The sequence below is a fragment of the Trachurus japonicus genome, chromosome 11 (assembly GCF_045865225.1).
Source record: "Trachurus japonicus isolate A0001 chromosome 11, Traja_1.0".
In the NCBI taxonomy this organism is placed as follows: Eukaryota; Metazoa; Chordata; class Actinopteri; order Carangiformes; family Carangidae; genus Trachurus; species Trachurus japonicus.
Genome location: NC_140917.1, coordinates 7,984,558 through 8,011,701, shown reverse-complemented (window position 1 = coordinate 8,011,701; position 27,144 = coordinate 7,984,558). Strand labels below are relative to the sequence as shown.

General features: G+C 41.4%; 1 long non-coding RNA gene across 2 annotated transcripts in view; it reads right to left on the bottom strand.

Annotated features, from left to right (window-relative positions):
* Window positions 1–1,234: 1,234 nt before the first annotated feature.
* The window catches only part of LOC146978112 (uncharacterized), a 55,099-nt gene continuing 29,189 nt past the window's right edge, over window positions 1,235–27,144 (bottom strand). Inside the window, exons 2-4 of one of the 2 annotated variants that reach the window (XR_015037041.1) lie at window positions 22,382–23,141; window positions 12,845–13,024; window positions 1,235–1,485 (exon numbers count right to left, since the gene is read on the bottom strand). This is a non-coding gene — a long non-coding RNA (uncharacterized LOC146978112). Of the gene's footprint in view, window positions 1,486–12,766; window positions 13,025–22,381; window positions 23,142–27,144 lie in introns of those variants that run through there. The other variant, XR_015037040.1, reaches the window with a different exon arrangement.

The window sequence follows — 27,144 nt, the reverse complement described above, 5'->3', positions numbered from 1 at the left end:
TGGAGCTGCAGCTCAGAGATAGGCTCCAAAATATAATGGAAAAGGAGGCAAAAAAAATCACAGAACCTCTTCTGAAATGTATGCCATCCATAAAGACTAACATGCTAGGAGCTGAAAGTCTTTGGGATTTGAGCACGGCTTCAGAGGACATTGCTACATCAATGATTGAACTTGAGGCCTTAACACCTAGAAAACATTTTAGGAAACTCATAAGAACCCAAAATATGCAAATAATGAGCAGCATAACGGCCACTTTTGCCCACCAGTTTGTCAAACACGCAATACATCACACCGCGGAAAAACTGGAGGCCAGATTTAACCCAGACAAAGTTCCAACCACTGACTCGATGCGAGTGCTCTCGTCTGGTGTTGATTCTCTGCTTCTACTGGCGACTGGTGGCAATAGTTTAAATGACCTCAACCTGTTTTGGCGATTGAAGCACCTTGCAAGTGGAAAAATTTTCAAATTCCAACGCGGACTTAGTAAACTTCTTTATGGCCACATCACTGATCAGAAACTAAAGATGAATCAGCCTGTTCCTGAGTCACATCCCACTGAGTTTACTGAAATACGGAACAAAGTGGTGTGTTGCATGGGATTAATGAGCTGGTGGCTTAACACACAAGCCAGCGCTTACACCGGCAGAGTATTGCAAGCTTCACAGAACCCTAAGACATTGGAAAGTCAAGCCAAGCGAACGACCCCAAAGAAGACAGCACCTGTGGCAAACGTCACAAGGCCTGCTTCTGCGGACCAAAACAGATTGCAAAGATTTCCATCCCTACAGCTTCCACCGGTGGAACAACTCACAAGGTCTGCTTCTGTAGACCCAAATGTATTGCAAAGATGGCCATCCCTACAGCTCCCACCTGTTGAAACATCCACAAAGCTTGCTTCTGCAGAACCAAAGGTATTACCAAGATGGCCGTCCCTACATCTGACACCTCCAGAAGCACCACCTGTGGAAACATCTACAAAGTCTGCTTCTGCAGAACCAAAGGTATTACCAAGATGGCCGTCCCTACATCTGACACCTCCAGAAGCACCACCTGTGGAAACATCCACAAAGCTTGCTTCTGCAGAACCAAAGGTATTACCAAGATGGCCGTCCCTACATCTGACACCTCCAGAAGCACCACCTGTGGAAACATCTACAAAGTCTGCTTCTGCAGAACCAAAGGTATCACCAAGATGGCCATCCCTACAGCTCCCACCAGTGGAAACATCCACAAAGTCTGCTTCTGCAGACCCAAAGGTATTGAAGAGAGAGGAACCTCTACAGATAACAGTCGTTGAAGCACCACCTATGGACAAATCTACACAGTCTTTTTCTGAAGACCCCGACATATTTGAGAGAGAAGAACCCCTACAGATAACAGTCGTCGAAGCTAACCCTAGAGAACAATTCACAAAGTCTGTTTCTGATGACACCAAGATATTTGAGAAAGAAGAACTCCTACAAATAACAGTCGTTGAAGCAACACCTCTGGAACAATTCACAGAGCCTGCCACAATGTTTCAGGTAAAAAAGTATAAAACGAGTGACGATAAAGAGGCCATCTGGATACTTGTGGCGAACTTCATCACAACGACATTGAAAAAAGCAAGGGTGTGCAGTTACACCGAAACAGACTTAGTGGAGCATCTGTTTGCACAAGTGTGGCCTGAGGTTGAGGGTGTTGATTTTGGTAACACCAGAATAACCTTCACAACAAACCTGCAAAAGGCCATTTTTAAAGACTTGCGCAGGAAGTGGGGAAGTGCAGAGAGGTTGCTGTCCTCAATCAGAATTAAGGAACCAGCAGTTGAAAAATCTTTTGCTGCCTCGTTTAAAAAACACCTGTCACAACCAAAACAAGGCGGTGCCGTATCCAGGTTCTTCTCATCTGTTGGCAGATCCATCACCAACGCTGTCAGACGCAGAAATGTAGTTGGGGTCATATAGGGGGAATGACGTACTCAGCTTGAAGGATTTTGTCCTTCAAGCTGAATACAATAAAACTCAAGTCTTGCCTAACATCCAGGTTATCGCATCCTCCCTCCTTTGACCGATATGGGTGAGAACTTGAGTTTTAAGAGCCACCTTTAACACTCTGACCTCACAGCTCTAAGGTGACACGTCATCCTGGGACACACACACTTTACCAGTGAGTTCCCAGTGTGCCCCACGAGCCTTCGACTGTGAGTGTTATTGATTTCGGGTGGAAAGGGTTTTCTCCGGGTCCTCCGGTTTTCCCACAATTAATCATAAGATTTAACATAAAAAAAAAAAAACTCCTCTCCTCTCCTGTTCTCTTCTCTTCTCCTCTCCTCCCTCCTCTCCTGTTCTCTTCTCTTCTCTACTTGTCTGTAACAACGTCTATTGCACGTCTGCCCGTCCTGGGTGAGGGATCCCTCCTCTGTTGCTCACCCTGAGGTTTCTCCAATTTCTCCCTGTTAAAAGGGTTTTCCATGGAGTTTTTCCTCAGTCGATGTGAGGGTCTAAGGGCAGAAGATGTTGTTATGATGTCTCTCCTCTCCTCTATCCTGTTTTTACAGTAAAGATGACATATAAATAAAGTTACTATAATTTAAATGACTTTTCCCACAGTGCTCAGTTTTTTTTTCTCTCATTCACATCTGCAAAATATTGATGTATATTTTACTAAACAAAACAAATCAAAACAAAACAAAAACTCATACAACTTCTGCAGAGGTTGTATGATTTATTTCTCAATACATCTTGATTTGGAATAAAGTCAAGAAAACAAACTGCTGCACATGCATGAAAACAGTGAAAGACAAAAAACCTCAGGCGGTTACAGCTCCTGCAGACGTCTGCATGTTACAACTGGACAGATGCAGAACAATATCATCAGTGAAGTTGCTGTTGGACTCATTAACACACTGAGTAGGTATGGCTATAGTGATAGAGTCACCTATGATGACTTCATGCATGAAATGTGTTAAGGAAATGATTACAGTAAATAAACCTTGGATCAGAGCCTGTATGTGTGTTCAGCTGCTTGTCCTCTGTCCTGACTGTGGTCATAGCGCCCTCCAGTGTTGTGCAGAGGTATGACAGGTTTCATATTGTTTACTTCAATAATACTGGGTGGACTAATACAAGTGTAAAATTATTATTTATATTTATAGTAAAAGTTTGTCAAAACCAAAATCTTACTTAATATCATAATATACTGTATTGTTGTTTTGATAAGCTACAGATAACTTCTGGGGTTACCCTTTTTACAAGATCATGTCTACTGTATGTTTGAATTTGTATTTTGAATTTTAAAATGATTTGTAAAATAAAACAAACCGTTGTACCCTTGTACTAAAAGGTTATAGCCACAATTTTTTCATCAAAACGATTAACTTTTCAAAAATAATACATCCACAGAATGTCTAGAGGGGTGCAGAATAAAAGTATTAGTTTTACTGATGTTTTAAAATAGTATACAAATAACATATATACATACAATATTACATATCTTTACATCTGGTTACGACAGCATGAAATGATCTCTGCACCAACGTGAGGCGGAGCTCAGGGGCCAGATCATGATAGCTCTGTGGAGAAAATGGCAATGTGCTAATGCTAATGCTGACTAACGGTCAGCTGGTACTGTAACGTTTCCGGTGCAAGTGTGATGCTGTGGGTTTGTTAGGTTTGTCTGCAGGTGAGCTTAGTGTGTTTCCAGTCTGCTGTCAACACCAGAGCTGGTTCTCATTAAATACGGTTAGCGTTAGCTTAGCTTTAGCTTTAGCTACTAGGCTGGCAACCAGTAGCCTACAATTGAAGAAAATATTAGTTTATTGTTGTCACTAAAGGTAGGGTTGGAGATCCTGGAAAAACGTTTACCGTAGTGCAGGCCACATTTGAAAATACAGTTAAAGGAAATTCACATAGGGTTCACACCAAGGGGGTAGTTGTGGGTTCTACAAGTGAAGACCACTTCTGCGTTCAAAAAGCTGCAGTTCCCGTCCAGCCTCTGGGGGCCTGTACCGGAAGTGAGCAACTCTCCATTGACCCCCATGTTAAAATAGCCGACTTTACAGAAAACAAAACGTACAGCCTGATACCTTTTATGTTTTTGGTCTTTACCGATAGTTTCCACCTCCGTGAACACTGTGGGAGGGCTGAATTTTTTTGTACCACAACCGTTTTAGTGTTAGGCTTCATAAATGGGGGGGTGGTTATGTTGAGTGACAGGTTCGCAGACAGTTACCAGCCGTGAATTGGTTGCTTCGAGTTCAGTGGGCGGGTTCTCGGCCGGCAAACTGCCGCAACTCTCCAAATATGGAAAGTACACTCCCACCAAAATCCAAGATAGCGCAGTTCAAATCCCCGTAGTTGGAGCACAAAACAGACTCCCCAAAACTAATGGGTGACGTCATGGGTGCTACATCCATTATTTTTTACAGTCTATGGTTCACACAGAGATGTTATTACTTTGGTTCACATCAAGGTGAAGCTGCAAAAGGTGTCGCATTCGCGGCGCGCCCCAATGTAATCCCAATGTGAGCGACGTGGCTTTCTGCGATACTGACGCATGTCAGTGGACAGCAGCGCAAACTTTTCTCCAGCTTTTTCTAGTGGCTCATTCACGTGAAAGAAAACACCTAACATCATGATAAACCATCCAGCACCCAGCTTAGAGCTACATTGCCACCTACCAGGAGTGTGGTATACTGTATCACTGGCGTTGTCTTTCACGCGGACGCACGTAAAGACTTGTGCAGTAGTGCGGTATGTGCAGAGGAGGGCGAGAGGGAGAGAGATTGCTTGATTGACACATCACGGTCCAATTGACTTCGCCACGGTGGCAACTACGTTTTGACGGCAATGTGTTTTGATATGAGCGTTAGCTGTTGTTAGCCACGTAGCTCAGCTACTTAGCTTAACTGTCTTTATATTGATTACATAGCAGATAAATAAACTTAATACGGTATCGATAACGTCTCTGTATATCTTTATGCTGGTCCTGTTGCTCCGGTGCTAATCAGGCACTAGCTCCGAACCAGCACTGGAACCAGCTCGGTGGAAAAGGGGCCACTAGTAAGAAATGTTTATGTGTTGCCTGGCAACAGCCTTGTCTCCCTTCCAGTTGCAGTAGGCTACTATAAGGACAGAAGTCCGACTTGACGCCAAAAACGGCTGTGTTCGAAATCACCCCCTATCACGGATGTAGTTAGCGTTGCCACCCGTCCCTTAAATTACGGAATCGTTCCGTATTTTGAAATAAAATAGTGCGTCCCGTTTTGAATCAATACGGGACGGGCTTTGTCCCGTATTTCCGAGTTGTCATGAATGCAGCATCACTTCGCACGTGTTCTGTAAAGATCCAGCATTTGTCAGAACTACAACAAAGCAGAGATCTCTCTGTAGGACACTTTCTATCCATCGCTCTTTCACCGTTATTGACGCTCTCTCTCTCTCTCTCTCTCTCTCTCTCTCTCACACACACACACACACACACACACACACACAGAGCGAAGGGCGCATGCATGACATCAGTGCGCGGTAAAAGCGAAACTCATAGTTCGAACGCGGACCCCCCGCGCCCCCCTCCCTCGTCGGACAATCGGACCACCCGCCACAGTCTCCTTGCTTTATGTATCCATAGATGTAAACACGTCCTCGTGTTGTCTTTTGTTGTTGTTGTTTTTAAATCCACTGCTGCTCTCTGCACCCGGACGCAGCACAGCAGCAGATCGTAAGTGAGGGTGATGTCCTGCACCTCGGCTTAAAAAACATCCTAGAGGAAACACTGCTCTGCTCCATGACTATACTAAATAAATGTGCCTATTCAAAATCACTGTGTTAATATTTCAGTGTGCACTCATCTGTCTATTTTCCAGGTTAAAGCAAACTGATGTGGCCCAGTTTTTCCCCTCCAAAAAAAAAGATTATTTAGAGCATTGGTTCCCAACCTTGGGTCCGGGCCCCCCTCAGGGGGGCGTCAGAGATGTCAGGGGGTCCACAGAGCTTTGTCTGTTCTGAGGTTGTGAGGTTATCAAAATTAGATTTGTGCATATTGATATTTTAAAATTCCAATAACACATCCAATTGGATAATCAAAATCATCAAAATCAATAGGAACAAAAACCTACATACAACCTACCTGCTTATAGGGACGTGATAACAATGACGACACAACAAAGGAAAATTGACATAAAGACAAAATAAGGATGGCACAAAATAGAATAAAAAGGCTTGTCTTTGACAAAAGCAAGGGGGGGGGGCTTTGAGGAAAAAAGGTTGGGAACCACTGATTTAGAGGAATGTACACCAGAAAGAGTATCTGAAGAATTTAAATAAGAGAAGTGTTCAGAGGTGTTTTTTTTGGTAAATGACTGATCGTCAACCAAAAATTAATCGTTAGATTAGTCAAAAAATAGGCATTAATATGTATGACTATTATATATTTAAGTGGGATATTGCAACTTTATGTTTTGGATCAAACAAGTAGGCTAGCCCGTCGGCCTTAGCTACGTCAAGTGATAACCTCAATAAGGTGCAATGTACCTGCCCCCATTCCAGTTTAAAATATGTGTTAATATAAGAAATTGAACGTGTACAAAATACATAGGCCTACATGAAAAGTGTGGCGTTTTGACCCGTCCTCCCCCCCCGGTCGAGTGTCCCTTATTTTCAAAACTCAAAGGTGGCAACCCTAGATGTAGTGCACTATATAGTGTGTTCGCCATTTTGTAGTGTTGTTCGAATTCTCCGCGATCAATTTCATCCACTATGTAGTGGATGACAAAACACCCACAATGCACCGCAAAATTGAGTGAACAAGTGATGTACACTACTTGTGATGTACACTACTTTCTACATTAACAGGCAGAATTAAATCAATCTAATAAAGAAACTGTAGTAGAATATGCAGTAAATACGATCTGACAAGCTAAGCTAATAGCCACAGAGCATAGCCACAGAGCCGTTAACGGCTCACGGTCGGGACACACAACAGTAGTTTACCAAACCAAACTTCCGATATTTCAACAGTTTATTGTCCGAGTAACACAACCACACAGAATCACATCCTAAAATGTTCCCGCAAGGGTCTGGTTTTTATTATTTTATTTTTATGTGTCCGGTTTGTTTCATACATCCATGGTTTGTTTACATGATTCTCGGCGCGTCTGCTTCCGTCACAGCAACACCTGGCGCATCAGCTGACGCAACCACGTCCAGAAAATTACCGTCTAGTGTCCGAATTCTCCTCCCGTCATTCCCTACATCGTGTACATGATGTAGTCCACTATATCATATACATGATGTAGTGGATAGGGAGTGAGTGAGTGAGTGGATGATTTCGAACACAGCCTTTGTGTTGGCGGAGCTAAATAAATGATAAACAAACAAATCATAATCTCTTGTAGCCTAGCTTACTGTTGACTGATAAAATGCGCTTGTAGCACTGTTGTATAAAAGCAATATCACAAGGTCATGCTGTTGTACTGTATATCAGCACGGGTGTGATTCAGTCACCGATAATTCCGAATAAAAATAATTTAATTCCAAATAAAAATTAATTCTGCTTTAAAAAGACCATGTAAACACCTAAGTCCGAATGAAAATGATTATTCGGTGAATCACTGAATCACTTGTGAATCTGGTGGCCGAGACTCTCATTGCGAGTCATTACGGTGCATAATCGGTTCACTGAACGTACTGTCACTCAGAGCTGAGGGCTCACGTTCACTCAGTGTTGTTCGCGAACGTGCTGCGGTGTCGCTCGTGAGCGTCTGTGGAGTACACTCAGTGAAGGTGCCGTTCATCAGTAAATTCAGTAAACGTACTGTCACTCAGGGCTGAGGGCTCATGTTCACTGTGTACAAGTGACACAATGATACGTGTGCGAATGACATGATACGTTCCCAAACGTGTCATTTACGGAATGTATTACTGAAAGTAGTGTTGTGTGGTGCACTTATGTGTCATTTGGCGCTCACGCATGTCTGTGCTCTTTGCTCTTTTATTTATCTCTCCTTTTTTTCAAATTTTATTTCTATTTATTTTATCTATATTTTTTCCATCCTTCCTATATTACTGTTTTATTTTACGTTATTTGTTTAATTAATTAATTTGACAATTTTTGTCTTTTACGCCCTCTCTGTTATGAGTTTATGTCTTATTGGTGGTAATGTAAAGAGACTGTAGTTCACTGAAGGACATTTTGGACAGTTTTAGCCTTGTTAATAACTGTTTTTTAAATGTTTTCATGTTAATAATGTCCTCCCCTCGTAGTTGACTCTGCTCAACCTTGATCTCAAACCAACCTGCACTAATGGCATGGAGATGACTGACTCCACAATTCCCATCTCTGCGATTTTAAAGAAACGGCTTCATGAGAAATTTTATGATTTTTTTTCTTTATTAATAATAATATAATAATAAACTTTATTTATAGAGCACTTTTCATACATAAAAAATGTAGCACAAAGTGCTTTACATGTTTAAAATCCGCCCCCACCCCACCCGACCCCAGCCCATAAAAACCCCACCCATATGCACGCACACACATACACACACAAGCACATGCAAATGCACGCAGGCACACACGCACACACACACACACACACACACACACACACACACACACACACACACACACACACACACACACACGAAGCAAGATCTAAGAAACGTGAAACATGTGGCTGAATACAGAGGCGCCAGGTCAGGAAACACCAGGCCGTCTGTACTGGGTGCTACAGGCCAGTGAGGGGGCCCACAGCAGTGAAGCTCTGCCATAGATCCCCCACCGGGCCGAGCAGATGTGCACCACAAGTCAGAGACATCCCAGCGAGAGCCGATCACAGCCCCCAGCACAGACGGCCCCCACCGAGGAAACACTGGAGACATGAAATAAAACATAAAACCACTACACAGACTAAGAACATAAAAATTAAAAATTAAGATAATAAGAGAAAGTAAAAAGTAAAAAATAATAAAATAAAATAAAATAAAATACTACTAATAAAAAATAGCTAAAAATGAATGAACTCATAAAAGAAAATAAAAATGAGCTAAATTAAATAGGTGGGTCTTGACCCTGCTTTTAAAAATATTAACATTCTCTGCGGCCCTCAGGTCCTCCGGAAGGCTATATTCCACAGACGGGGGCCATAGTGCTGGAAAGCTGCCTCACCGTTTGTGTTCTAGCTTTAGGGATTATCAAAAGGCCAGTGCCGGAGGATCTCAGGGTACGCAAGGGTTCATATGGTAAAAGCAATTCTGAAAGATAAGAAGGTCCAAGACCCCTAAGACATTTAAAAACCATTAAAAGGACCTTAAAATCAAGGCTATTAGGCTCTTTACCTACAGCAAGTACAACACTGCCCTCTACTGCCCTCTGATTGTCATGTCTTTTGTCCTTTTATTAGAATGGCAGTGAGGTTTAAACTCAGAATTGTCTCTTAAAACATGTCTTTGTATGTTTTCAGGCTCATGGAGAAACCCTTGACATGATAGTGAGAGGAGCACAGGTTGGGATCTTGATTGCTCATGAAGGCCCTCTGGTGGATGCCTTTCCTTAGGACATCTTGAATGTGGTTGTGATTGTAGAGGCAAAGATTATCCCACAACCAGCAGAGGTGTTAAAGTTTGGGGTGTTTACAACTCATTGTTTTAATGCCTCTTTTATGACAGTACTCATAATGTATTCATGCTGTCCATCTGTTCAGTCCATTCTTGTGCACTGTTTAACTCTGAAACTCTTGGGGGTATTTTCTCTAACAAACATTCACATGGACTGATAAAGGAACCTGTTAGATTAATGTGAACTCTCATTGGTCAAACCCTGCTCTGTACAGAACTGAATCAAAATAAATATATTTTTGAGCAAAGTTCAGTGTGAAAACATGGTTTTATTGGTCAAGATAACTTATGTTGAAACTAATGTAAGAATTTGAATCTTAATAACTTGAAATAAGTATGAATATGGTAAGTAGTTTTACCTTGAACTCTTAGATGGCAGCTGTATCGATCACTGATTCACTGATGAAGAAATGGAAAAGATGCCCTGCAGACTGAAGAGCCGGTGTCCATTTTTCTAAATGATAACACAGGGTGAGGAAGGGATAAATGAGTGTTTACATTAGGCTATAAAACACCGGATCATCTCTTATGAAAGGTGAGGAGAAATGCTGACCTATGTTTTTGTTACTGGAGCAACAACAGAGCTCCTGATTTATGTGTGTGACATGATCCATAATCATGGGAATCACTGAATGATTGACAGAGATGTATACTCTTTTAATCCGTTTTTATCAGATTCATTGTCATGAAATAGCCTGCTCTGATGCACAAGAATCGTTTCCTACCTATAGGTCTCTTTATTTAAACGCACACAACCTTTTTTCCCTCTGGCCATCAGATTTACTGTGTCCTCTTCCACTGCCACACAGCCCCACCTCTGATCTGATATGATCTCAGTACATTTCTACATAAGAAATGACAAAATTCCCTCTGCTTTGTTTGCACACACAAAAACAGGATTTGTCGTCCAACTAATAGCAATTATCATATATCCTTACGTAAATTGTCTTTCACACATCTTTCCTTGACCGCATCATGTTTTTTTTTTTTGTTTTTTTTTTACATCGAAATAAAGTAAACGTGGTTTGGCCTCAATGACACACAATCAACTTTTCCGTGTGGTAGTCGAAATTAATCATTCTGTCAGCGATTTTGATGTTTTATTACCTGTTTTGTTGTTGGTGTTGTGGCACCGTGGCACTGGGCTCTGTTGTCCGCTTGAGTTCTCTTCCGGCAACAATCCGAGAGCGTGCCAGTTGACGCCGCTGTGCCTAGCAACGGTTGCTAGGGTATGTGACTCATGTGATCACTGCATGATGTCAGAGTTTATGACGTGAATTCCAACTTCACAATTCCAATGACGTCATTTAAGTCCTTTGATGTGAGGTTAGATCTCATTATACATAGACTACAGTCATTGCAAGTTTATCCCTACACATCTCTGTGCACATAGTTTTGCGTAAGGAGTTTATGTTAGCAAAGTAGTTTATCAACTTCACTAGGCTATACAGAAATATTTGCCATGGCTGAAGAAAAGAAGTCACCACTCAAGGAAGATGTTCGTGAACTTATCAACTCTTTCTTCCCAAGGATTTCGAAAGAAAAGTGGCTAAAGCTGGAATCGGGTTTGGCTGATGGTGAAACAAAAATGGTGATAGCAGAGCTGCTTTTGGAGCTAATGTTATGTCTTTCAAAAGCATCTTGGGCAGCTGCTAGATTAGAAACTGCTTTCCCATCAAAGGAGCAAGTTGTGACCAGTGTGAACGAAACACTCATCAAGTCTTTCATGTTTCTCCAGCTGGGAAATAAAGTCAAGTGTGATAATTTAAAACACTTGAGGACATTAATGGCTGAGGAGGTGGCAAAATGGGTCAACTGTGCCTTCTCTGCTGGTGACGGCTCTGGAGGACCTGTTCTGTCCTTTGTCATTTCCCCCACCACACTGAATACGATGGTTTATCATGTCCGCAAAATTATATTTGTGCTCAAGGACCGGGTTATAGACATGTTCCTTCCACCTCTGACACACTGGCAGAAAACAAGCGAGGCCAAAGAAGAACTCAAGCAACAGGATCAACCAGACAAAGGATTAATGGAGCTGCAGCTCAGAGATAGGCTCCAAAATATAATGGAAAAGGAGGCAAAAAAAATCACAGAACCTCTTCTGAAATGTATGCCATCCATAAAGACTAACATGCTAGGAGCTGAAAGTCTTTGGGATTTGAGCACGGCTTCAGAGGACATTGCCACATCAATGATTGAACTTGAGGCCTTAACACCTAGAAAACATTTTAGGAAACTCATAAGAACCCAAAATATGCAAATAATGAGCAGCATAACGGCCACTTTTGCCCACCAGTTTGTCAAACACGCAATACATCACACCGCGGAAAAACTGGAGGCCAGATTTAACCCAGACAAAGTTCCAACCACTGACTCGATGCGAGTGCTCTCGTCTGGTGTTGATTCTCTGCTTCTACTGGCGACTGGTGGCAATAGTTTAAATGACCTCAACCTGTTTTGGCGATTGAAGCACCTTGCAAGTGGAAAAATTTTCAAATTCCAACGCGGACTTAGTAAACTTCTTTATGGCCACATCACTGATCAGAAACTAAAGATGAATCAGCCTGTTCCTGAGTCACATCCCACTGAGTTTACTGAAATACGGAACAAAGTGGTGTGTTGCATGGGATTAATGAGCTGGTGGCTTAACACACAAGCCAGCGCTTACACCGGCAGAGTATTGCAAGCTTCACAGAACCCTAAGACATTGGAAAGTCAAGCCAAGCGAACGACCCCACAGAAGACAGCACCTGTGGCAAACGTCACAAGGCCTGCTTCTGCGGACCAAAACAGATTGCAAAGATTTCCATCCATACAGCTTCCACCGGTGGAACAACTCACAAGGTCTGCTTCTGTAGACCCAAATGTATTGCAAAGATGGCCATCCCTACAGCTCCCACCAGTGGAAACATCCACAGAGTTTGCTTCTGCAGAACCAAAGGTATTGCCAAGATGGCCGTCCCTACATCTGACACCTCCAGAAGCACCACCTGTGGAAACATCCACAAAGCTTGCTTCTGCAGAACCAAAGGTATTGCCAAGATGGCCGTCCCTACATCTGACACCTCCAGAAGCACCACCTGTGGAAACATTCACAAGGTCTGCTTCTGCAGAACCAAAGGTATCACCAAGATGGCCATCCCTACAGCTCCCACCAGTGGAAACATCCACAAAGTCTGCTTCTGCAGACCCAAAGGTATTGAAGAGAGAGGAACCTCTACAGATAACAGTCGTTGAAGCACCACCTATGGACAAATCTACAAAGTCTTTTTCTGAAGACCCCGACATATTTGAGAGAGAAGAACCCCTACAGATAACAGTCGTCGAAGCTAACCCTAGAGAACAATTCACTATGTCTGTTTCTGATGACACCAAGATATTTGAGAAAGAAGAACTCCTACAAATAACAGTCGTTGAAGCAACACCTCTGGAACAATTCACAGAGCCTGCCACAATGTTTCAGGTAAAAAAGTGTAAAACGAGTGACGATAAAGAGGCCATCTGGATACTTGTGGCGAACTTCATCACAACAACATTGAAAAAAGCAAAGGTGTGCAGTTACACCGAAACAGACCTAGTGGAGCATCTGTTTGCACAAGTGTGGCCTGAGGTTGAGGGTGTTGATTTTGGTAACACCAGAATAACCTTCACAACAAACCTGCAAAAGACCATTTTTAAAGACTTGCGCAGGGAGTGGGGAAGTGCAGAGAGGTTGCTGTCCTCAATCAGAATTAAGGAACCAGCAGTTGAAAAATCTTTTGCTGCCTCGTTTAAAAAACACCTGTCACAACCAAAACAAGGCGGTGCCGTATCCAGGTTCTTCTCATCTGTTGGCAGATCCATCACCAACGCTGTCAGACGCAGAAATGTAGTTGGGGTCATATAGGGGGAATGACGTCAGCTTGAAGGATTTTGTCCTTCAAGCTGAATACAATAAAACTCAAGTCTTGCCTAACATCCAGGTTATCGCATCTTCCCTCCTTTGACCGATATGGGTGAGAACTTGAGTTTTAAACGCCACCTTTAACACTCTGACCTCACAGCTCTAAGGTGACACATCATCCTGGGACACACACACTTTACCAGGTGAGTTCCCAGTGTGCCCCACGAGCCTTCGACAGTGAGTGTTATTGATTTCGGGTGGAAAGGGTTTTCTCCGGGTCCTCCGGTTTTCCCACAATTAATCATAATATTTAACATCAAAAAAAAAAAAACTCCTCTCCTCTCCTGTTCTCTTCTCTTCTCTTCTCTCCTGTTCTCTTCTCTTCTCTTCTCTTCTCTTCTCTTCTCTTCTCTTCTCTTCTCTTCTCTTCTCTTCTCTTCTCTTCTCTTCTCTTCTTGTCTGTAACAACGTCTATTGCACGTCTGCCCGTCCTGGGTGAGGGATCCCTCCTCTGTTGCTCACCCTGAGGTTTCTCCAATTTCTCCCTGTTAAAAGGGTTTTCCATGGAGTTTTTCCTCAGTCGATGTGAGGGTCTAAGGGCAGAAGATGTTGTTATGATGTCTCTCCTCTCCTCTATCCTGTTTTTACAGTAAAGATGACATATAAATAAAGTTACTATAATTTAAATGACTTTTCCCACAGTGCTCAGTTTTTTTTTCTCTCATTCACATCTGCAAAATATTGATGTATATTTTACTAAACGAAACAAATCAAAACAAAAACTCATACAACTTCTGCAGAGGTTGTATGATTTATTTCTCAATACATCTTGATTTGGAATAAAGTCAAGAAAACAAACTGCTGCACATGCATGAAAACAGTGAAAGACAAAAAACCTCAGGCGGTTACAGCTCCTACAGACGTCTGCATGTTACAACTGGACAGATGCAGAACAATATCATCAGTGAAGTTGCTGTTGGACTCATTAACACACTGAGTAGGTATGGCTATAGTGATAGAGTCACCTATGATGACTTCATGCATGAAATGTGTTAAGGAAATGATTACAGTAAATAAACCTTGGATCAGAGCCTGTATGTGTGTTCAGCTGCTTGTCCTCTGTCCTGACTGTGGTCATAGCGCCCTCCAGTGTTGTGCAGAGGTATGACAGGTTTCATATTGTTTACTTCAATAATACTGGGTGGACTAATACAAGTGTAAAATTATTATTTATATTTATAGTAAAAGTTTGTCAAAACCAAAATCTTACTTAATATCATAATATACTGTATTGTTGTTTTGATAAGCTACAGATAACTTCTGGGGTTACCCTTTTTACAAGATCATGTCTACTGTATGTTGTGAATTGAATTTGTATTTTGAATTTTAAAATGATTTGTAAAATAAAACAAACCGTTGTACCCTTGTACTAAAAGGTTATAGCCACAATTTTTTCATCAAAACGATTAACTTTTCAAAAATAATACATCCACAGAATGTCTAGAGGGGTGCAGAATAAAAGTATTAGTTTTACTGATGTTTTAAAATAGTATACAAATAATTGTTTTATAAATTTTGACGAGTCCAAATACATAATACATATATACATACAATAATACATATCTTTACATCTGGTTACGACAGCATGAAATGATCTCTGCACCAACGTGAGGCGGAGCTCAGGGGCCAGATCATGATAGCTCTGTGGAGAAAATGGCAATGTGCTAATGCTAATGCTGACTAACGGTCAGCTGGTACTGTAACGTTTCCGGTGCAAGTGTGATGCTGTGGGTTTGTTAGGTTTGTCTGCAGGTGAGCTTAGTGTGAAATGATTCAGATGTGTTCCCAGTCCGCTGTCAACACCAGAGCTGGTTCTCATTAAATACGGTTAGCGTTAGCTTAGCTTTAGCTTTAGCTACTAGGCTGGCAACCAGTACAATTGAAGAAAATATTACTTTATTGTTGTCACTAAAGGTAGGGTTGGAGATCCTGGAAAAACGTTTACCGTAGTTCAGGCCACATTTGAAAATACAGTTAATTTAAGGAAATTCACGTAGGGTTCACACCAAGGGGGTAGTTGTGGGTTCTACAAGTGAAGACCACTTCTGCGTTCAAAAAGCTGCAGTTCCCGTCCAGCCTCTGGGGGCCTGTACCAGAAGTGAGCAACTCTCCATTGACCCCCATGTTAAAATAGCCGACTTTACAGCTAAAAAAAAAAAATACAGCCTGATACCTTTTATTTTTTTGGTCTTCACCGATAGTTTCCACCTCCCTGAACACTGTGGGAGGGCTGAATTTTTTTGTACCACAACCGTTTTAGTGTTAGGCTTCATAAATGGGGGGGTGATTATGTTGAGTGACAGGTTCGCAGACAGTTACCAGCCGTTAATTGGTTGCTTCGAGTTCAGTGGGCGGGTTCTCGGTCGGCAAACTGCCGCACCTCTCCAAATATGGAAAGTACACTCCCACTAAAATCCAAGATAGCGCAGTTCAAATCCCTGTAGTTGGAGCACAAAACAGACTCCCCAAAACTAATGGGTGACGTCCCGGGTGCTACATCCATTATTTTTACAGTCTATGGTTCACACAGAGATGTTATTACTTTGGTTCAGATCAAGGTGAAGCCGCAAAGGTGTCGCATTCGCGGTGCGCCCCAATGTAATCCCAATGTGAGCAACGTGGCTTTCTGCGATACTGACGCATGTCAGTGCACAGCAGCGCAAACTTTTCTCCAGCTTTTTCTAGTGGCTCATTCACGTGAAAGAAAACACCTAACATCATGATAAACCATCCAGCACCCAGCTTAGAGCTGCATTGCCACCTACCAGGAGTGTGGTATATTGTATCACTGGCGTTGTCTTTTACGCAGATGCACGTAAAGACTTGTGTAGTAGTGCGGTATGTGCAGAGGAGGGCCAGAGGGAGAGAGATGCTTAATTGACACATCACGGTCCAATTGACTTTGCCACGGTGGCAACTACGCTTTGACGACAATGTGTTTTGATATGAGCGTTAGCTGTTGTTAGCCACGTAGCTCAGCTACTTAGCTTCAACTGTCTTTATATTGATTACATAGCAGATAAATAAACTTAATACGGTATCGATAACATCTCTGTATATCTTTATGCTGGTCCTGTTGCTCCGGTGCTAATCAGGCACTGGCTCCGAACCAGCACTGGAACCAGCTCGGTGGAAAAGGGGCCACTAGTAAGAAATGTTTATGTGTTGCCTGGTCTCCTTTCCAGTTGCGGTACTATTTGTGTTGGCGGAGCCAAATAAATGATAAACAAACAAATCATAATCTCTTGTAGCCTAGCTTATTACTGTTAACTGATAAAATGCGCTTGTAGCACTGTTGTATAAAAGCAATATCACACTCAAGGTCATGCCGTTGTACTGTATATCAGCACGGGTGTGATTCGGTCGCAGATAATTCCGAATAAAAATAATTTAATTCCAAATAAAAATTAATTCTGCTTTAAAAAGACCATGTAAACACCTATGTCCGAATGAAAATGATTATTCGGTGAATCACTGAATCACTTGTGAATCTGGTGGCCGAGACTCTCATTGCGAGTCATTACGGTGCATAATTCGTTCACTGAACGTACTGTCACTCAGAGCTGAGGGCTCACGTTCACTCAGTGTTGTTCGCGAACGTGCTGCGGTGTCGCTCGTGAGCGTCTGTGGAGTACACTCAGTGAAGGTGCCGTTCATCAGTAAATTCAGTAAACGTACTGTCACTCAGGGCTGAGGGCTCATGTTCACTGTGTACAAGTGACACAATGATACGTGTGCGAATGACATGATACGTTCCCAAACGTGTCATTTACGGAATGTATTACTGAAAGTAGTGTTGTGTGGTGCGCTTATGTGTCATTTGGCGCTCACGCATGTCTGTGCTCTTTGCTCTTTTATTTATCTCTCCTTTTTTTCAAATTTTATTTCTATTTATTTTATCTATATTTTTTCCATCCTTCCTATATTACTGTTTTTCTAATTTTATTTCTATTTATTTTATCTATATTTTTTCCATCCTTCCTATATTACTGTTTTATTTTACGTTATTTGTTTAATTAATTAATTTGACAATTTTTGTCTTTTACGCCCTCTCTGTTATGAGTTTATGTCTTATTGGTGGTAATGTAAAGAGACTGTAGTTCACTGAAGGTCATTTTGGACAGTTTTAGCCTTGTTAATAACTGTTTTTTAAATGTTTTCATGTTAATAATGTCCTCCCCTCGTAGTTGACTCTGCTCAACCTTGATCTCTAACCAACCTGCACTAATGGCATGGAGATGACTGACTCCACAATTCCCATCTCTGCGATTTTAAAGAAACGGCTTCATGAGAAATGTTATGATTTTTTTTCTTTATTGATAATAATATAATAATAAACTTTATTTATAGAACACTTTTCATACATAAAAAATGTAGCACAAAGTGCTTTACAAAAATCCGCCCCCACCCCACCCCACCCCAGCCCATAAAAACCCCACCCATATGCACGCACACACATACACACACAAGCACATGCAAATGCACGCAGGCACACACGCACACACACACACACACACACACACACACACACACACACACACGAAGCAAGATCTAAGAAACGTGAAACATGTGGCTGAATACAGAGGCGCCAGGTCAGGAAACACCAGGCCGTCTGTACTGGGTGCTGGTCACGGAACACAGCCAGGATGCCTCCACCCAGGCACCCATCATGCTACAGGCCAGTGAGGGGGCCCACAGCAGTGAAGCACCGCCATAGATCCCCACCGGGCCGAGCAGATGTGCACCACAAGTCAGAGACATCCCAGCGAGAGCCGATCACAGCCCCCAGCACAGACGGCCCCCACCGAGGAAACACTGGAGACATGAAATAAAACATAAAACCACTACACAGACTAAGAACATAAAAATTAAAAATTAAGATAAGAGAAAGTAAAAAGTAAAAAATAATAAAAATAAAAATAATAAAATAAAATACTACTAATAAAAAATTGCTAACTATGAATGAACTCATAAAAGAAAAGAAAAATGAGCTAAATTAAATAGGTGGGTCTTGACCCTGCTTTTAAAAATATTAACATTCTCTGCGGCCCTCAGGTCCTCCGGAAGGCTATTCCACAGACGGGGGCCATAGTGCTGGAAAGCTGCCTCACCGTTTGTGTTCTAGCTTTAGGGATTATCAAAAGGCCAATGCCGGAGGATCTCAGGGTACGCAAGGGTTCATATGGTAAAAGCAATTCTGAAAGATAAGAAGGTCCAAGACCCCTAAGACATTTAAAAACCATTAAAAGGACCTTAAAATCAAGGCTATTAGGCTCTTTACCTACAGCAAGTACAACACTGCCCTCTATTGCCCTCTGATTGTCATGTCTTTTGTCCTTTTATTAGAATGGCAGTGAGGTTTAAACTCAGAATTGTCTCTTAAAACATGTATGTCTTTGTATGTTTTCAGGCTCATGGAGAAACCCTTGACATGATAGTGAGAGGAGCACAGGTTGGGATCTTGATTGCTCATGAAGGCCCTCTGGTGGATGCCTTTCCTTAGGACATCTTGAATGTGGTTGTGATTGTAGAGGCAAAGATTATCCCACAACCAGCAGAGGTGTTAAAGTTTGGGGTGTTTACAACTCATTGTTATAATGCCTCTTTTATGACAGTAGGCCATAGACATAATGTATTCATGCTGTCCATCTGTATGTTCAGTCCATTCTTGTGCACTGTTTAACTCTGAAACTCTTGGGGGTATTTTCTCTAACAAACATTCACATGGACTGATAAAGGAACCTGTTAGATTAATGTGATCTCTCATTGGTCAAACCCTGCTCTGTACAGAACTGATTCAAAATAAATATATTTTTGAGCAAAGTTCAGTGTGAAAACATGGTATTATTGGTCAAGATAACTTATGTTGAAACTAATGTAAGAATTTGAATCTTAATAACTTGAAATAAGTATGAATATAGTAAGTAGTTTTACCTTGAACTCTTAGATGGCAGCTGTATCGATCACTGATTCACTGATGAAGAAATGGAAAAGATGCCCTGCAGACTGAAGAGCCGGTGTCCATTTTTCTAAATGATAACACAGGGTGAGGAAGTGATAAATGAGTGTTTACATTATAAAACACCGGATCATCTCTTATGAAAGGTGAGGAGAAATGCTGACCTATGTTTTTGTTACTGGAGCAACAACAGAGCTCCTGATTTAGCCTATGTGTGTGACATGATCCATAATCATGGGAATCACTGAATGATTGACAGAGATTTATACTCTTTTAATCCGTTTTTATCAGATTCATTGTCATGAAATAGCTCTGATGCACAAGAATCGTTTCGTACCATAGGTCTCTTTATTTAAATGCACACACCTTTTTTCCCTCTGGCCATCAGATTTATTAATGGTCTGTGTCCTCTTCCACTGCCACACAGCCCCACCTCTGATCTGATATGATCTCAGTACATTTCTACATAAGAAATGACAAAATTCCCTCTGCTTTGTTTGCACACACAAAAACAGGATTTGTCGTCCAACTATTAGCAATTATCATATATCCTTACGTAAATTGTCTTTCACACATCTTTCCTTGACCGCATCATGTTTTTTTGTTTTTGTTTTTTACATCGAAATAAAGTAAACGTGGTTTGGCCTCAATGACACACGATCAGCTTTTCCGTGTGGTAGTCGAAATTAATCATTCTGTCAGCGATTTTGATGTTTTATTACCTGTTTTGTTGTTGGTGTTGTGGCACCGTGGCACTGGGCTCTGTTGTCCGCTTGAGTTCTCTTCCGGCAACAATCCGAGAGCGTGCCAGTTGACGCCGCTGTGCCTAGCAACGGTTGCTAGGGTATGTGACTCATGTGATCACTGCACGATGTCAGAGTTTATGACGTGAATTCCAACTTCACAATTCCAATGACGTCATTTAAGTCCTTTGATGTGAGGTTAGATCTCATATTATACACAGACTACAGTCATTACAAGTTTATCCCTACACATCTCTGTGCACATAGTTTTGCGTAAGGAGTTTATGTTAGCAAAGTAGTTTATCAACTTCACTAGGCTATACAGAAATATTTGCCATGGCTGAAGAAAAGAAGTCACCACTCCAGGAAGATGTTCGTGAACTTATCAACTCTTTCTTCCCAAGGATTTCGAAAGAAAAGTGGCTAAAGCTGGAATCGGGTTTGGCTGATGGTGAAACAAAAATGGTGATAGCAGAGTTGCTTTTGGAGCTAATGTTATGTCTTTCAAAAGCATCTTGGACGGCTGCTAGATTAGAAACTGCTTTCCCATCAAAGGAGCAAGTTGTGACCAGTGTGAACGAAACACTCATCAAGTCTTTCATGTTTCTCCAGCTGGGAAATAAAGTCAAGTGTGATAATTTAAAACACTTGAGGACATTAATGGCTGAGGAGGTGGCAAAATGGGTCAACTGTGCCTTCTCTGCTGGTGACGGCTCTGGAGGACCTGTTCTGTCCTTTGTCATTTCCCCCACCACACTGAATACGATGGTTTATCATGTCCGCAAAATTATATTTGTGCTCAAGGACCGGGTTATAGACACGTTCCTTCCACCTCTGACACACTGGCAGAAAACAAGTGAGGCCAAAGAAGAACTCAAGCAACAGGATCAACCAGACAAAGGATTAATGGAGCTGCAGCTCAGAGATAGGCTCCAAAATATAATGGAAAAGGAGGCAAAAAAAATCACAGAACCTCTTCTGAAATGTATGCCATCCATAAAGACTAACATGCTAGGAGCTGAAAGTCTTTGGGATTTGAGCACGGCTTCAGAGGACATTGCTACATCAATGATTGAACTTGAGGCCTTAACACCTAGAAAACATTTTAGGAAACTCATAAGAACCCAAAATATGCAAATAATGAGCAGCATAACGGCCACTTTTGCCCACCAGTTTGTCAAACACGCAATACATCACACCGCGGAAAAACTGGAGGCCAGATTTAACCCAGACAAAGTTCCAACCACTGACTCGATGCGAGTGCTCTCGTCTGGTGTTGATTCTCTGCTTCTACTGGCGACTGGTGGCAATAGTTTAAATGACCTCAACCTGTTTTGGCGATTGAAGCACCTTGCAAGTGGAAAAATTTTCAAATTCCAACGCGGGCTTAGTAAACTTCTTTATGGCCACATCACTGATCAGAAACTAAAGATGAATCAGCCTGTTCCTGAGTCACATCCCACTGAGTTTACTGAAATACGGAACAAAGTGGTGTGTTGCATGGGATTAATGAGCTGGTGGCTTAACACACAAGCCAGCGCTTACACCGGCAGAGTATTGCAAGCTTCACAGAACCCTAAGACATTGGAAAGTCAAGCCAAGCGAACGACCCCACAGAAGACAGCACCCGTGGCAAACGTCACAAGGCCTGCTTCTGCGGACCAAAACAGATTGCAAAGATTTCCATCCATACAGCTTCCACCGGTGGAACAACTCACAAGGTCTGCTTCTGCAGAACCAAAGGTATTACCAAGATGGCCGTCCCTACATCTGACACCTCCAGAAGCACCACCTGTGGAAACATCCACAAAGCTTGCTTCTGCAGAACCAAAGGTATTACCAAGATGGCCGTCCCTACATCTGACACCTCCAGAAGCACCACCTGTGGAAACATCCACAAAGCTTGCTTCTGCAGAACCAAAGGTATTACCAAGATGGCCGTCCCTACATCTGACACCTCCAGAAGCACCACCTGTGGAAACATCTACAAAGTCTGCTTCTGCAGAACCAAAGGTATCACCAAGATGGCCATCCCTACAGCTCCCACCAGTGGAAACATCCACAAAGTCTGCTTCTGCAGACCCAAAGGTATTGAAGAGAGAGGAACCTCTACAGATAACAGTCGTTGAAGCACCACCTATGGACAAATCTACACAGTCTTTTTCTGAAGACCCCGACATATTTGAGAGAGAAGAACCCCTTCAAATAACAGTCGTTGAAGCTAACCCTAGAGAACAATTCACAAAGTCTGTTTCTGATGACACCAAGATATTTGAGAAAGAAGAACTCCTACAAATAACAGTCGTTGAAGCAACACCTCTGGAACAATTCACAGAGCCTGCCACAATGTTTCAGGTAAAAAAGTATAAAACGAGTGACGATAAAGATGCCATCTGGATACTTGTGGCGAACTTCATCACAACGACATTGAAAAAAGCAAGGGTGTGCAGTTACACCGAAACAGACTTAGTGGAGCATCTGTTTGCACAAGTGTGGCCTGAGGTTGAGGGTGTTGATTTTGGTAACACCAGAATAACCTTCACAACAAACCTGCAAAAGGCCATTTTTAAAGACTTGCGCAGGAAGTGGGGAAGTGCAGAGAGGTTGCTGTCCTCAATCAGAATTAAGGAACCAGCAGTTGAAAAATCTTTTGCTGCCTCGTTTAAAAAACACCTGTCACAACCAAAACAAGGCGGTGCCGTATCCAGGTTCTTCTCATCTGTTGGCAGATCCATCACCAACGCTGTCAGACGCAGAAATGTAGTTGGGGTCATATAGGGGGAATTAAGTATTCAGCTTGAAGGATTTTGTCCTTCAAGCTGAATACAATAAAACTCAAGTCTTGCCTAACATCCAGGTTATCGCATCCTCCCTCCTTTGACCGATATGGGTGAGAACTTGAGTTTTAAGAGCCACCTCGATCACTCTGACCTCACAGCTCTAAGATGACACGTCATCCTGGGACACACACACTTTACCAGTGAGTTCCCAGTGTGCCCCACGAGCCTTCGACTGTGAGTGTTATTGATTTCGGGTGGAAAGGGTTTTCTCCGGGTCCTCCGGTTTTCCCACAATTAATCATAATATTTAACATCAAAAAAAAAAAAAAAACTCCTCTCCTCTCCTCTCCTCTCCTCTCCTCTCCTCTCCTGTTCTCTTCTCTTCTCTTCTCTTCTCTTCTCTTCTCTTCTCTTCTCTTCTCTTCTCTTCTCTTCTCTTCTTGTCTGTAACAACGTCTATTGCACGTCTGCCCGTCCTGGGTGAGGGATCCCTCCTCTGTTGCTCACCCTGAGGTTTCTCCAATTTCTCCCTGTTAAAAGGGTTTTCCATGGAGTTTTTCCTCAGTCGATGTGAGGGTCTAAGGGCAGAAGATGTTGTTATGATGTCTCTCCTCTCCTCTATCCTGTTTTTACAGTAAAGATGACATATAAATAAAGTTACTATAATTTAAATGACTTTTCCCACAGTGCTCAGTTTTTTTTTCTCTCATTCACATCTGCAAAATATTGATGTATATTTTACTAAACGAAACAAATCAAAACAAAAACTCATACAACTTCTGCAGAGGTTGTATGATTTATTTCTCAATACATCTTGATTTGGAATAAAGTCAAGAAAACAAACTGCTGCACATGAAAACAGTGAAAGACAAAAAACCTCAGGCGGTTACAGCTCCTGCAGACGTCTGCATGTTACAACTGAACAGATGCAGAACAATATCATCAGTGAAGTTGCTGTTGGACTCATTAACACACTGAGTATGTGTAGCTATAGTGATGACTTAATGCATGAAATGTGTTAAGGAAATGATTACAGTAAATAAACCTTGGATCAGAGCCTGTATGTGTGTTCAGCTGCTTGTCCTCTGTCCTGACTGTGGTCATAGCGCCCTCCAGTGTTGTGCAGAGGTATGACTGGCTGCTGATCCAGTCAGTTCTCACCCTGACTGAATAAAGAAGTATTTTCCTCCCTATGAGGCATCGACCCGTCTGGATATTATGGTCTCAACTCTCACTCGGAGTGGAGTGATGCAAAAAAGAGAGAGACGAGAACATGTTGGAAATAATTCCTCCTCTGCCTCCAGCTCCAGATGACCTTTACACATCAGAAATGTCAGACCTGCGTCAATTTTCTGCAGCAATTTGAAATTTTCCCAGCTGTGAAAACATCCCAATACGACCAATTCTTCTCACCCTTTCATGCATGAATTATTAAATCGTAATATCTTTTTTTTTCTCCCAAAATCAGAGTTTTGACATGAAAACAACACTAAAATATTCATCCAGGTTTTATTTTGGAAAGGTTAATTGTGTGAAATCCTATCATACCACCACAGTATTATGTTTTACGCATAATTCTGACTCTATAATTAAATTATTTTTTGATTTGCGCATGCAAGTGCAAATTTCTACATCTTTATTCTACTTTCAAGTCTATTTGGGGGCTAATTGAAACTAATCTTGTGATTCTAAAGATTTGACCACAAACATCTAAATGTTAAACTGGTCCACACATGGTTTACAACCAGTGTGAATGGAACAACAGTGTGATCTGAGCCACACACACATGCACACATACACACACACACACACACACCAAAAAGACAGCAAACATACAGAATGTCCCCTCATCCGTTTCCGTGGTTACGGGATAATAAAGGATGTGTCAGGGAGAAAACAAAGCTGAGTGACAGTGGGGGAAAAATAAATAAATAAATAAAGAGAAGAGACTGTTCAGAGTTAATCCTCCCTGAAAAGATTCATCCCAAAATAAGACGTGAAAAGAATGATGTCTTCATCGGTGACATGATGATGAAGCTCGACAGTAGGTAACGAGCATTCTGGGTAGGTTTTTTAAGGCAAAGACCGTGACGTCATCAAGTTTTCAGGTTTTGAAAACATCTCTATAATATACACTATATATACTAAGCTTATTCTCTATTTGTCATTTTATGCCAATGAAAAGACATGAAAATGAAGAATATAGAATAGACCACACCAGACTTATCATATCTGATAATCTTAATGTGCTTTTAGATACAGATCTACAGTAGCCTATGTCTCAGTAATATTTCAGTATTTTAAGTACTGTAAATTATATCCACATCCCCTTATACTCAACTTTGTAAATATGTGATTTATTCCTCCTTTACCTTTTCCCTGCATTTTATTTAGCTGATGGAGTTAACTTGTATTTATAAACAAATCCTTTACACCACAATGTGCATCAAAAACAAAAACTTGATACATGTTCTGTATTATGTGCATCATCGGCAGTGACAGAGCATAAAAAAAAAAGTTGACTTTGAGTTTTCAAGTGTTATTTTGATGCTCTGGACACAACAAATAGAATTGGATAAGTGGCTCTTGTCTTGAATAATGGGTATTGTTTTATTTATTTATCTTTAAAATCAAAACTGGCTCTCCAAGAGCCAAAAGTATCATCATCATTATATCAAATGATTAAATGATTTATTAATCTAATGAGTAAAACTCTACTGTACAGTCTTCTTAAACCCACTCGACACTTTACCCAGGGAAGTAATTGATTTTCAGGTGAAACTGACAAAAAACAGGAAAATTGCTCATACTCCAAAAATCCACTTACAGTAATGCACTTGATCTCTGTGTAAAAGTGAAAAACCTATTTCTCTCTTTCTTCCATCAGAGCTGTAATTAGGTTACTACAACTTGAACTTACAGTTATTTCCAGATTCAGATCTATAATACAAAATATGTTTTATGATGATGATGATCATGGTGATAAGACAGGATGCAACAATAGACAGTAACATGACTTACACCAAGTAGTATTATTTATTTCCTCTCTAATATTTTTCACACTTACTCACACTGAAAAATAAATATATATTTGCTGAAATGTTTTTTTGCTTTATTTTTCTTCACAATATTTATTATTTGTTGCACCAAAACAAACTGTATACAGTTACTGTATACCTTGTATACAAAAACTGTCTTGACAATAAACTGATTCTCACTCTGAATGTCAATATATGACCCAAGACATTTTATTCTGAAATGGGCCAGTTTGTGTAAAAACATACTTTCACTTCCCTAACACTTCATCTGTGGTTTTATCCGACGGTGACTGACCCCATGTGGCCGATACTTACGCACTGTATCTCTTATGCTGTTTAGCTGAAAGATATCACAAAACAACACAACATGTGTAAACAGTCTATTGTATGGTGGCACCAAAAAAAAAAAAATGCAGTCGTGTTCAAATTCATAAAATATTTTAAATAGTTTTATTCAAAATCCTGACACAGGCCTATTTACAAATATTTGACAGCGTTTATAGTGCATTTTCTTCCTCTTTCAAGTTTCATAATTCAGTTTATAGTTTTGGCTTACACACGAGGGAGGGGACACTGTAATACTTTCTACACCCACTGGACACTTTATTAGGAACACCGTGCTAGTACCAGGTTGGAGCCGCCGTAGATTAGATTCAACAAGGTGCTGGAAACATCCCTCAGAGGTTTTGGTCACATGAGAGTCACTTAAATCACGTTTCTTTATCCATTTCTGATGCTCAGTTAGAACTCGAGTGGATTGCCTTGACTTTAACTCTCCATGAGATATTTGCATTAACGCGCAGTTGAACAAGTGTTCCTAATAAAGTGGCTGCTGAGTGTATATTTACAGCCAAAAAAAGACACAAGAATAAACATAAGAGAAAAGCTAATGAACATTAAAATGTACACCAAAGGCGAGGATAAGCAAGTCTTAATGCGTAAAGTTGGATATCATATATTTTTTTTAACATTGAGCTCACAGTTAGGGAGGAGGAAGAGGTGGCGGAGGAGGAGGAGGAGGTGGTGGAGGTGGAGGAACCCACGTCTACGTAACAAAGAAATAAATGTCACATGCATTTGGC